Source organism: Neomonachus schauinslandi, chromosome 1 (assembly GCF_002201575.2).
Source record: "Neomonachus schauinslandi chromosome 1, ASM220157v2, whole genome shotgun sequence".
In the NCBI taxonomy this organism is placed as follows: Eukaryota; Metazoa; Chordata; class Mammalia; order Carnivora; family Phocidae; genus Neomonachus; species Neomonachus schauinslandi.
In genome coordinates this window covers 129,621,869-129,635,162 of record NC_058403.1, presented here as the reverse complement: position 1 = coordinate 129,635,162, position 13,294 = coordinate 129,621,869, and the positions used below count along the sequence as shown (strand labels likewise).

Sequence of the window (13,294 nt, the reverse complement as noted above, 5' to 3'; positions counted from 1 at the left end):
GAATTCGTGGGAAAAGCGCTCATATTTGGGGGTTTGAGTCCGGCTCTGCTGTGGAGGGGCTGGGCTTCTGTTGATTGGGCACGTGAATACCCGCCTCGCAGGGCAGCTGTGGAGACCAGAGGAGGGAGGGTCTGAGAAGCTCTTAGCACGAGGCCAGCACGTCGTGGGGCAGCTAGTGTTACATCCACTCCTGTTCCTGCTGTGACCACCTTGCACCAAGCCTCCCACTGCCTCTTGAGCCCTGAGACACATGGCCGGCTGGGCGTCTCTGCAGGGACGTTCTGGGTGCCCCTGCACGTCCCCCACGTCCCCCACACTGAGTCCAGCGTCTTCCTCATTAGATTGGCTTCCTGCTGGTGCCCTGGGTGCATAATGTCACCACCGTCCTCTCAGACGGACTTGACACCTTAGTCATCTGTGACCGTGCCTTCTCCTTGCCCACGATTTCCATTGTGTCACCCAAGCCTATTGAAACTGTCTCTGAAGATGCTTGTAACGTAGCTGATTTAACATGAGCAAATCTGTACGCAAAATGATTGGGAGCATTTGGTCACCCATTATTTGTTTGGTGAACATTTGAGTGCCTGCAACGGTCTAGGCCTTGTAGAATGATGGAGAAAACCGAGGTATGTGTAGGAAAAGAGAGCGCAAGGAAATATGCCAACATGTTAAGTATCGTTAGGAAGCTGAGAATACGGGGGTATTCTTTTTCTCATATGTGTATATATATATGAGAATATATATATATGTATTTTTTTTGCATCATGGTTATATTTATTATTAAGAAGAGTATGTTTTGCTCACAGAGACCTCCATGAACCTGTGCCCTCCTCTGTGTACGCACCGCTCCATCACGGACACCTGAGTTACCTCCCTCACTTCCTGATTTGTTTGTCTGCTGCCTTGGGCCCTGATCAGAACAGCCACACTGCCTTGCCGCACTGTGCTTTCTTTGACTGAATTACCTTTTCTTTTCTGATTATGAAATGAACGTACCTCCATTATAAAAAAGCAAGGAAAACGCCAGACAAATCCCAACCGATCTCCTTGCTTCTTCCCTTGTCCCCCTAGAGATCACGTCACTCTTCTGCTCAAAGCCCTGCCGTGGCTCCCCTCACCCTGAGAGGCACCAGCTACTCTCCATCCTCATCCTCCAGATCTTTGTCCTGCGTGTTCTGCCATTTCGGCCTTGCTGTTTCTTGAACTCTCCAGGTCTCCTCAGGGCCTTTGCACTACTTGTTTCCTCTGCCCGGAAGTCCTCCCAGAGACCCTTGGCTCAAACCTTCACTCCCCCTTTTCTGTGAAACCTTCCCTGACCACCTATTTACAATTTCTAGCTATGCCCCGACTTCTCATCCCCTTGCCCTCTTGATTTTCTCCATAACGCTTCCTATCATCTAACATGCTGTATATCCTGCCTATTGTTATTTGTTGCCTTATTTGTGGTCTGCCTTCTTTCATTAGAAGGTAGGATCCCTCTAACGAGTGCAGGATTGTGTCTGTTTTACCCTCTGCTGTACTCTCAATACTTAGAACAGTGCCTGGCACATAGTAGATAATCAATAAATATTTGTTGAATGAATACTTAATGTATATTTTTGTGTCCTGCTTTTTTGCAGCTTAACATTGTACAGTGAGGCAGTACTCCGTCATTCCATATGTTCTCAAAATATGATTTAATGGCTATATATGATTTAATCACTCCGCATACCATAATTTATTTAACAGTCTTCTTTTATCGGACATTTAAGTTATTTCGGGCTTTGGGCTATTATAAATAATGCTGTGATAAGCAGCGCTGTCTATAAATCTTTGTGCATTTTTGATTATATCCTCAGGAATTACTGAGTTGAAAGATAGGAATGTCAGGACTCTTTTTTTTTTTTTTAAGGTTTTATTTATTTATTTGAGACAGAGAGAATGAGAGACAGAGAGCATGAGAGGGAGGAGGGTCAGAGGGAGAAGCAGACTCCCTGCCGAGCAGGGAGCCCGATGCGGGACTCGATCCAGGGACTCCAGGATCATGACCTGAGCCGAAGGCAGTCGGTTAACCAACTGAGCCACCCAGGCGCCCATCAGGACTCTTGATAAATTGCCAGATGGCCCTCTAGATGGGATCTGTTTGTGTAAAACACAAATCTGATGATGCCAAACCCTTCGGCTGGTTCTCTTGGAAAAATGCAGTGGAAAGTCTACCTGGTGCTCAGGGCCTTCCCCAGCTCAGCCTTGCCCTTTATGGACCCCCCCCCCCCCGCCATTCCTGCCTTGGAGGACAGTGGGCCGTGCACCCCACCCCCATCCCAGCTTCCACTCTTTCTGCACAGGGCCCACCCCACCCCTCACTGCTTGCCAGAGTCCCACCCACTGGAAACTGTTCCTTCCCAACATCCGTCCCATCGTCATTACTCTCTTCTGCACGCCTGCCATTTGTCAGTACCGTCCTTATGACACTTTTATTACATCATACATTAAACGTATTTGTGTTTCCTCGAGGGCAAAGATCAAGCCTTGCTCATCTTTCTGTGCGTCTTTCTTGTTCACACTTTTTAGCTGAGAAGAGCGTGTCCTACGTATCTGGGTTCTAGTACACCAAAGTAAGTGTTACAGAGGCTAACTCACTTCCCTGGCAGCCCATCGAATTCTTTTCCAGAAGTTCTAGTTGGGTCATTTGCTATGGCTCCAGAATGGAGCCAGCATTTGTTGAGAGCCTACTATGTGCTCAGTCCTGTGATGGTGCATTATGTCTTCCCAACTTTTTCAACTTTATGGAAATATAATTTAAGCACATTACACTGCACGTATTTAAGTGTTCAAACCCAGGAAACCATGACCTCATCAAGATGCAAAACATTTCCGTCTCCCGCAAAGTTTCTTCGTGCTCCTTTGTAATCCCTCCTTTTTCCCAGCTCTCTGTCCCCAGACAACCAATGATATGCTTTCCATCATTGATTTTATTTTCTAGGATTTTCTATAAATGGACTCTTGTGGTACATACTTCTTTTGGTCTGGCGTTTTCCACTCAGCTTACTTATTTTGAGATTCATTTGTGTTGTTTTAAATTTTTTTAAAGATCTTTACATGTTTATTTGAGAGAGAGAGTGCACGAGTGGGGAGGAGGGGCAGAGGGAGAGGGAGAGGCAGACTCCTCGCCGAGCAGGGAGCCCGATGTGGGGCTCTATCCTGGGATGCCAGGATCATGAACTGAACTGAAGATAGACGCTTAACCGACTGAGCCACCCAGGTGCCCCATTTGTGTTGTTTTGTGTGTAGTAGTTCATTCTTATTTTATGGCTGAGTAGTATTCTCCTGTGTGGATGTCCCACAGTTTGTTTATCCATTCACGTGTTGATGGACATTTGGGTCGTTTCTGTTTGGGCTATTATAAATTAACATTCATATTTGTGTGGCTTCTTATGTCATTTTATTCTCATAGAAACCCAGGGAGGTATATGGGTACACGCATTCCTTTTCTGCAGATGGGTAACCAACAGTCAGAGAACTTAAGTAACTTTTCTGAAGATGCAGTGCTAGGAAGTGACTGGGGTGGAATTTGAACTTTGATCTCTTGGGCCCCAGAGCTCTTGTGCCTCATAAATGGCAAGGTGCTGGACAAATAGGCATTACCACCAAATAGAATATTCTTGTTAGAAAGCTTGTGGTATCATGTAGAGGGGCATGAGGCTATTCCTTTTCCATACAGTTTTGTCCATAGAAGACTTTTAAGGAGCACTTGATAGATTTCTTTCTCATGGAGAAAATGCTCGTCTAACTAACAAATTACAAGTTGGGGAAAAGGGTGTGGGCCCCTTCCACCTGGTGGCTTAGGCAGGAAGGGGACATGTGCACTTTTACGAAAGTCAAAATCAGAGTTTACACTGTTCTGTTTGTCCCTTACTCAGAGCTCAGTGCTACTGTGGATGATATTGGAACACGCAACCTCACTTGTTGGGCTGACTGAGATGAAAAGCAGCAGGATTCTCAATGTGAAGCACATAAGCTGCCAAAAATCTCAATTCTGAGTGATTTGATTGGGTCTTAAGTTTTTAGTTAAGTCTGGTCACCAAGGGATGAACCTGCCCTTTGGTGGGTTTCATCACAGATAGAGGACCATAAAGTGCCACGATCTCTGCAAAATGCTGCCTCATTATCCCTTTCGTACCTATGTTTTGCCAGCTTCTCTGCACCAGGCCCCTCTAATACCGCTTGAAAGCTACCTGTGTCAGCTCCATGAGAATCAGTTGTGTTTTATACATGTTTGGTGCTGGGGACAGTTGGCACAGGGAGTGACCTGCGTAATGAGGTTAGTGCCCAGGGCTTGATTTTGCTCAGAACATCTAGTCCTCTGCTGTGCTGTACAGGAGCCTCCAGCCATGTGGCTGTTTAAATGTAATAATTAAAATTAAATAAAATTAAAAATTCAACTCCTCTGTCACACTCGCCACGTTTCAAGTGCTTAACTGCCACATGTGGCTGGTGGCTGCCATATTGGACGGCGCAGGTAGAAACCATGTCCAACACCATGGTAAGTTCCATGGGGCCATGCTTCTCTAGTCTGTCTTCGAGGGAGGATAACTTGGTTCCAGGTCTGAATCTGCACCTCTAATTCAGATTAGTGTGCCATTTTTATTATGAAAGTTTGCCCATGGGTCCAGTAGGGACCATAAGATGACAATTCATTGATTCCACAGGTATTTACTGAATGTTGACCAGAGGCCAGATGTTGTGTCCTGAGGACATATGGGTGAACCAGACAAGAGGTATTCCCAGTTGCCTTAGTTAGCTCTGCTGCCATAACAAAATACTCCAGACTGGGCAGCTTAAACCACAGACATCTATTTTCTTACAGTTCTGGAGGCTGAAAAGACTGAGCTCAGAGGGCCGGCATGGTTGGGTCCTGGTGAGAGCTCTTTTCCTGGCTTGCAGATGGCCGCCTTCTGGCTGTGTCCTCACATGGCTGAGAGAGAGGGACAGAGAGTGAGCTCCCTCCTGTCTCTTCTTTTTTTTTTATTATTTTTTTAAGATTTTATTTATTTTATTTGACAGAGAGAGAGAGCAGGCATACAAGCAGGCAGAGTGGCAGACGGAGGGAGAGGGAGAAGCAGGCTCCCTGCTGAGCACGAGGCTCGATCCCAGGAACCTGGGATCATGACCTGAGCTGGAGGCAGACACTTGACCGACTGAGCCACCCAGGCACCCCGTCTGTGTCTCTTCTTATAAGGACATTAATCCTATCAGATTAAAGCCTCACTCTTAAGACCTCATTTAACCTTAATTATTTACTCCAGATAGTCTAACACTGGGGTGGGACTTTTGAAGGGACACATTCAGCCCATAGCATCGCTCTAATCCACTAGTCTAGATTGGTTCAAATCTCTTACAGATGAAGAACCAGGCGATTGTAGGACTCGATGCTAGCATTATGGTGATAAAAGGGACATGGTAGCCCCCAGTCTTGTTGGAAGGGTGTGTGTATTGAGGAAGACCTGAGATCTGTAGGTGTATTTGGAGTTAGCCAGGCAGAAGATTGACGGTGGAAGAAGATGGTCTTTTCAGGACAGCTATGGGAGGGTCAGAACCTGGAGACAGCATTGCATATATAGGAAGATGTAGGCAGTTCATTTTGGTTGGAGTGCGATCTTTGGGAAAAGTAAGTGGAGGCCAGATGACTAAAGATCTTAGGTCTTGGACTGTGGAGTCTAGCTTTCTCAAGAATGCTGAAGGTTTTTAAGGTGGGAAGAGGGTGGGTGACATGATCAAATTCACATTCTGGAAAGCCTGCTCTGGGTTTACAATGGAGGAGAATGAAAGGGGTAAAACTGGGGAAGGAGAAACCATTTGGAAGCCGTTGCAGTCATCAGGCAAAGGGGTGGAAGTGGCCTCTGCTGAGGAAGTGGCAGTGGGGACAAGAGGAGTGGGTGGGGGGGTGAAGAGAGATTAGGAGGTGGTCCCGAGGACTGACTGGCAGGTAAGGGAGAGCGGGGATTGGAGGAGTGGGTGGTGTGCTGGGCACCTGCCCAACTGGATGCTCAGATTCACTTTAAAGCATTTTCAAATGACACATTCACTCCAACATCCAAGTAGCCCTCAAAGTCAGAGAGAAGGCATTATTTTCTTCTTTTTCTTCTTTCTTTTTTCTTTTCTTTTCTTCTTTCTTTCTTTCTTTCTTTCATCCTTTCTTTCTTTCTTTCTTTCTTTTGTCCTTTCTTTCTTTCTTCTTCTTCTTCTTCTTCTTCTTCTTCTTCTTCTTCTCCTTCTCCTTCTCCTTCTCCTTCTCCTTCTCCTTCTTCTCCTCCTCCTCCTCCTCCTTCTTCTTCTTTTCTCTTTTTTTTTTTTTCAGAAGAGAAAAGTGCCTTGATGGATAGTAAGTAGTAAGTGGTACCAGAACCCAGTGTTTTAACTCTCTTCACACAGGATTTTTCTACTGCACGTGAAAGAGAGCCCAGTGCCAACCTGTCAGACCTACTGAATGGTGTCTCAGTGTATTTGTATAGGTACCTGTATTAAGGTATAACTTATGAGCAATGAAATACACCCATATTTAAGTGTGTGGTTTAATGAGTTTTGATAAATGTAAGCACCCATGTAACTGTCATCACACTCCAGATAGAGAAATTTCCAGTCACCTCAGAAGATTCCCTCATGCCTCCCCTTAGCCCATGCTCCAGACAACTGCTGATCTGTGTTCTGTCACCATAAATTTAGCTTTGCTTCTTTTAGAACAACATAGGAATGGGATCATACAGTGTCTGACTTCTTTAACTCAGTGTAAGGCTTGTGTGATTCATCTGTGCTGTTTTATGTATCAAGAGCTCATTCCCTTTTGTTTCTGAATAATATTCCATCGTTTAGATGTGCCACGATTGGTTTAATTGAACATTTGGGCTGTTTCCAGTTTGGGGCTATTATCAAAAAAGATGCTGTGAACATTTGTGAACAGGTCTTCTGTGGACATATGTTTTCATCTCAGTTGGGTAAATAAGTAGGGGTGGAATTGCTGGATCGTTTGGTAAATGTATATTTACCTTTATAGGGAACGGCCAGCTGTTTTCCAAAATAGTTGCACCATTGAACGTTTCCAACAACAATGCGTGAGAGTTAAGAGCTTTGTTTTTTGCGTGTCATAATGAGAGCTACTGCTTATTCAGCACCTCGTGTTGTATTCGTCAATTTTAAAAACTAACAACAACCTCAGGAGCTAGATGGTTACCTTCAGGGTGTAGAGGAGTGAATTGAGATCTTGAGTTTCGGGAAGTTGTAAAAGCCACTTGCCCTAGACCAGCAGTGTGATGGGTGTCTGTAGCCCAGCAGAGCCACCACCGTGGGCTCTCTCGGTTCCCAGATCTCCGGCACACCGGCTGGGCTGAAGCGAAATTGAAAGGGCTTCAACATGAAAACCTTGAAAATTCCCTCCTGCTTCATTGCCTGTCTTCTTCAGGCTCATCTTCTGTTTCTCCTCCTCAATTCTTGCTAAGGAAGCATTCCCATGACACGCATTACAGTTTCTAGGATTAGCTCACATTGCCACATTTTAAAAATTCCCGTCTTTGTGGTTTTCCTGTCCAAGAGGTCTTTAAGAGCTGACCTTTGGGATTCTTTCCTTCCACATTGTGCTGACCAGGCTCATACTTGGATTTTTGGCTGCCAACATTTTGGCCTTCGGCTCTGTATATAAATTTGGGGTGGTCATGATAATATCACAGGATGACATTCATGATTCAAAACATGCAGGTTGTGCATTGAGTCATTTTAGGGTCCAGTTTTTATTTAACTTCCACTCTGGGTAACCTTAGTCCTCTCTGCAACTACAGAAGCAGCTAATAATCTTTGTCTATTTAAGTTGTCCTTTTAATCTCGCTCCACAACCAGGAAAAAGACTAATCTAAAAGGATGGATCGTAATTTACATTAAGGCCTAAAAATTAACAGATTCAAGTGTTTTGGGGCTATTGGGTGCCTAATGGCTAGTTATAAATCCTGGCACTGTTAGCCTGTCAGATTTCATGGGTCATGAAGGGAGGTGATAAGCAAGGTCTAAGATACCATCCAAAAATAATGTTAACCTTCAGAGAAAGACTGAGAGCCTTTAGGACATATCATTTCCTTAAAGTCGTAGTTCTCCAACTTGAGGGTGATTCAGAATCACCCGGAGGGCCTTCAAAACCCAGAAGCCCAGGCCCCAGAGTTGCTGATTCATTAGGCCACAGAAACTGCATTTGTAACAAGTTCCCAGGGGATGCTGGAGTCCACATTTGGAGAACCTTCAAAGACCAGGTGAAATGCAGATTTCTTTTATCTGAGTGGAGATGGCAGAATAAAAAAGGTATGATTTTTTTTTAGCATAAGATAAAGTCAGTAAATCCTTACATACCTCACTATATATTATGACCTACTCATAATTTATTTCCTTCAAGTAGCTTATAATATATTTGAAAAGACAGGCCATACTCATTAAGACAAAAATAGTACCAGTGGACACAATGATTGATTCTCAAACTTTGCTTAAAAAAATTCCCATGCCCACACTACACCCTAGGCCAATTCAGTCCATCTTGGGGAAAGGACCCAGATGTCAGGATTGTTTGAAACTACAGGTGATGCCCGTGCACAGCTGTGGTTGAGAATGAGTGAGTGGGCATTTGTAAAGTGCTAGGTGGTTGGTGTAATGTGGGTACCCCAACTGGTTACCTTCAGGAAGGTCACATGTGCTGAGATTTTGTTTCCCCTCAGCCTTGGGACTGTTTGAATCTCCTGCAAGTTGTCTCCAGGTCCCCGATGTCTGGTTTCTTTCCCCAGAGTGCTGAGCGACTGTGTGACCTGGGTTGGGTTGGGAAACTCTGGAATGAACAGTTGTTCTGAAACTTTAGCAACACCAGGATCACCTGGTGGGCTTGCGAGGACACAAGTGGCTGAGCCCCTACCCCTAGAATTTGTCATTCTGAAGTTCTGGGGTGGGGCCCAAGATTTTGCATTTCGAGCAAGTTCCCAGGTAATGCTTCTGCTTGCTGTTGCTGTTATGGGGACCACGCTGAAACCCACCGGGTTAGGCCATGGGCAGTGAACTCCTCCCAGGAACCAAATACCTCCTTCTTTCCTGAGTTCTCTGCATCTCAGTTGTAACTGAAACCCAGCTGTCCTCAGTAGATACGCCACCTCCCCAGGGTACCCTAAAACCTTAAATGGTTAACCTTCAGAAAAGCCAGTGCTTCTCAGACTGGCTCCCTTTTATCCATTCTTACCCTCATCTCCTGATAGTCGTTCCATGAACCTACTCGCTGTTGCTGAGATGGAACCACACAGTCCTGCCCCTCTGCTCTCCGTATGGAGTGATACCTCTCCTCCAGCACGCTCCAGGTCTGAGGCCTCTCTCTCCTTCAAGGTCCAGGGGAAGCTTCACCTCCTCCAGGCTGTGTTCCCTGAAAGCCCAGCCTTGGGGACTTACCAGCCACTGTGGAGGGGGACAGTAGAGGACACAAGAGGGAAGGATGGATTTGAGGATGAAAGGCTGCATCAGTGGTAATGAGTGTTTGCAAGGTGGTTGCCAGGCGCAGCTGAAGGAAGAGGAGAGGTGGGTTTAGAGAACAGTTTCTTGCTGGCCAACAGGTTTGTAGCCAGTGGTCTGGGGTCTGCAGACAGCCCCTTCTTGGCTCAGAGACCTTGGCTAGTGAACCCTTCCCGCTCATCGAGGGCCAGAGGGCATAGCCTGGTTTGCGGGACAGTCAGAACTATGGCTCTGGCCAACACACACCGGGCATATTGGGGGCCTGGTTATATCCCCAGTATCTAGATAGACCTTTATTTTCAGTTACATGGCTCATCACACTTAGCTCTAAACATGCCACCTTCTTAGAAGGTGTGGTTAGTAGGCTGTGGTTGGGCCCCACCAGTCATGTGGGTCAGCCTCTTCCTGGGCTCTTTTCTGGAAGACTTTGCTTTAATTAGGCCTCCACCACCTCTGTTCTCTGAACTCCTTTTCTGTTCCTTTGCTCTGCCCTTGCCAGCCTGACCAGGCCCTATACAAATGAGCTAGAGTTGAAAACCTAGGACAGGTGTGAATGGATGAGCTCGAGTCTAGGATGGATCAGGAGTGGGCTAGGAGTGACATTTGGCTGCAGGGGGCCTACAGGGGTGGGTCCCCCTTTATAGGGAAGCCTGACACGGGAAGGTACGGAAATCAAGGAAAAGAACTGCAAGATGGGGTGGTTATTTGCATGACAGGAGGATTCTTGGTTTAAAGTGGGTTTCGTCATGGGGTTCCTTTAGATGGAGCCTCAAGTGCCCTCAAGTGTTTGTTTTGCCATCCTTAATGAGGTATTTATTACCTCTCTCTAAATATGATACCTGCAGCTTCAGAACATAACAAATTCATCTATAATATTTGCAGCTCTTCAGCAGAATTGAACATAAAGTCAGTGATGTTGATGGCATTTTTTTCTTTTTCGGATAAAACAAACAAACCCACCAACCAGCCTTGAAACAAAATGTCAGAAGCCATTAAGGTGGGGAGGAGGATGGATAGAAGGAAGGCCCAAAGCAGCCCTTGATGTTACAGCATAAGGCAGGAAATCCCCTGCTCTGAGTTGGGGGTGATGGCTTGTTACGTCCCCTAAACCTTAAGCTCATCCCTGAGGGAGGGTCCTCTTGCTGCAGCCCTAATTTTATCTTAATGGCAGAAAGGCTGTTCTAAGCCCGTGCCCTCTCTTGGCTCGCTGAGGATCCCCTGAAGATGATGAGATTGTGACAGGAGCAATGGGCCTGGATGATGATGGTATTATTATTATTATTGGTAACAAGAGCAACAGTAAGAACAGCTAATGAGCTACACACCATGCTTTGTGCAAATGAATCCTCACAGGATTCTGATTTTATGGATGAGTAAATGGGACTCAGAGAGGTTACCCAAGATGCGGATGGTCACACAGCAAATACAGGATAGGGCTAGAATCAGAACTCAAACTTGCCTTCTTCAAATCCTTTGCTTTTAAGCAGTGTTGGCTGTACCCCAGGTCTCTCTGGTACAGATTTGAGGCTTGGTGGTCTCTGACCTGTCATTTGAAGGCCCACTGTGCTGGCTCTCCATTCGACTGAGCCCTGCTCTAGGGAGAACTTACCTATGTGTTTTGGTGAATGAGGTAATGGCGACGAAAACCACAACTGGATGTTATGCTCTAACCCTCGTATTGATGGGGAGGCTCTGTCACAGGGTGAGCGTGCAACTTGAGCTTGACCTTGAGCTTCGGTCTTCTAATTCCACCTGGCCTGTGTGTCTTGCTGCCGCCCAGGGCCCTCAGAGTCTGGGGCTCGGAAGCCATGCGAAGATCACACTGTCCATCACGGGTTGGGAACCACTTTCTTTTTTGCCAAGATCACGAGTGTGGTTAATAACCCACTAGAGTATAGTGTGGGCTTCCGTTTGTTGCTGGTTTTCAAATAGGGCTGTTTGACCTCTAGCTCAGATTTGGAAGGCCAAGTCTGAACTTGGGTACGTGTGGATGGCTGCCATTTAGTCCCAGTTTTGTCACTATGCCAAGCCCAGAGGTTATCCTGTGCCGAATATAGACTCCTCCTTTGCTGAAAATAGTACGTGCAATAGGGTAGGGAAACATTTTTCTTTCCTAGAAAATTGCTCCTTGCTGTTCTAGGTAGCATTGACTTCTGTGAAACCATCTGTTCCTCCCAGTATAATTTCCAGGCTATTAGATTAAACAGTTTCTCCTGACCCACTTTCGGCTTCTCTTTCCTTCCACCGTTCATTAATAAATTGCGTAGCAGAGTTTTCGTGGAGAGCCGGGTGTGTATATTTATTTAATTTCAGTTTGGACAACAGCAATTGTTGGGCTCTGTGAACTTATTTAATTCCCTACCCGTGTTTCATTTTTGTTTCAGTTTCTGTAATTGCTAAGAGTTGGTTGCTTTTTTTGTTTTCTTTTGAAGACTCCTGAAAGGAAGTCAGGGCATGAGTTATGAGTTGAGGTTCTGAGGTTCTGGTTGGGGGGGTGTGCTAAAAACAGACCCTGTTTTTATACAGAAGATGTGGAGTGGTAAGGAAATCGGTTCCCATAAAACATGTCTGACTGCAGATAAATATGCTATTACAGAGTTTGCGGGGATTTTTAAAGATAAATGAGATAATATGCGTGACACGGCTTTTCCGAGCAAAGCGACTCTATACATCTTCTGTGTTGTTGTTGCTTTTGATAAAGCAAGCAAGTCTATTAGTATTAATGTTATTGTTAAATATTCACTAATGGAGGTAATAAGATTAGATTTAAGAGGAAAGAAGGCATTCTTTGCATTCTTTTCTTAATGTAAAAATTCTTCCTGCTCTTTTCCCAGCTACTCTGAAGCCAGACCAAGAAACAGCACTCAGTGTTGTGTGAGAACAGGCTCAGGTTTGTGTGTGTGTGTGTCTGTGGGGCTGTGTGCAAGCAGTAAATTTCAGCGACTTAAGGCTGCCTTCAGTAAAATGACATTTCTTGGTGAGGACTGTTATCTGTCAAAGCAAAACCAAATTATTTTTCTGCGGAATTCATAAAAGCAGCGCTGTCATAGTGGGAATAATTTTTATCTAATTTGGTTAAAATGGAACAGAAAACAAATGTTCTATGTATTCTACTAATTATTGTTACTAGTGATATTGCTTCAAAGAATTTTTATAAAGAGGCTTTCTCCAACACTTTGACAAGATTTCACTGATGCTTCAAAGAAAGGAAGCTTGTTGAATTTTGTCTAGGAAATTTTTTCAAAAGCAGTTCTGGTGTGAAAAGGCAGAAGATTCTGGCTTTAAGTTGCATGTCACTGTCATTATATCTAGAAAGTCATTTCCTCAGTTCTATGTTTTTACAGGTCAGATCTTCTGATAAATGAAAATTACATAGGTGATGGGTACCTGCAATGCTTACCAGCAGCTGAGATGTTTTCCCATTCTATTGCATAAACATACTTTTCAGGTGCATACATAGGATTTACTAGGAGGAGGATACATTAGTTTGACAGCCTTCTTCTCGAAAGAGGAAGGGGATTATCTCAGTTGGGCATCCCAGGTGTATATTCAGAGTCGCTTAGTAAGCATGAACACAGCGTGGCACCGTTGGAGCAAACGTTGTTTTTGATCCAAGACTGGTAATATGTTCCTAAGGGAGCTGGCATACTTGGACGGATGGACTTTCCTTAACGGGGAAAACAGTCTGGTCTGATAGGCTTATTCAGTAAAATTAATTCATTGGATATTTATTGATTACCTGCTCTTTGTCAGGCGGGGTCCCTCAGTGTAGGAACCAGTGTCTCCATTATTAATG

General features: G+C 45.0%; 1 protein-coding gene across 1 annotated transcript in view; it reads left to right on the top strand.

Annotated features, from left to right (window-relative positions):
- RFTN1 (raftlin, lipid raft linker 1) overlaps positions 1-13,294 on the top strand; it is a 193,294-nt gene that overhangs the window by 19,168 nt on the left and 160,832 nt on the right. The gene's annotated exons all lie outside the window — the stretch shown is intronic.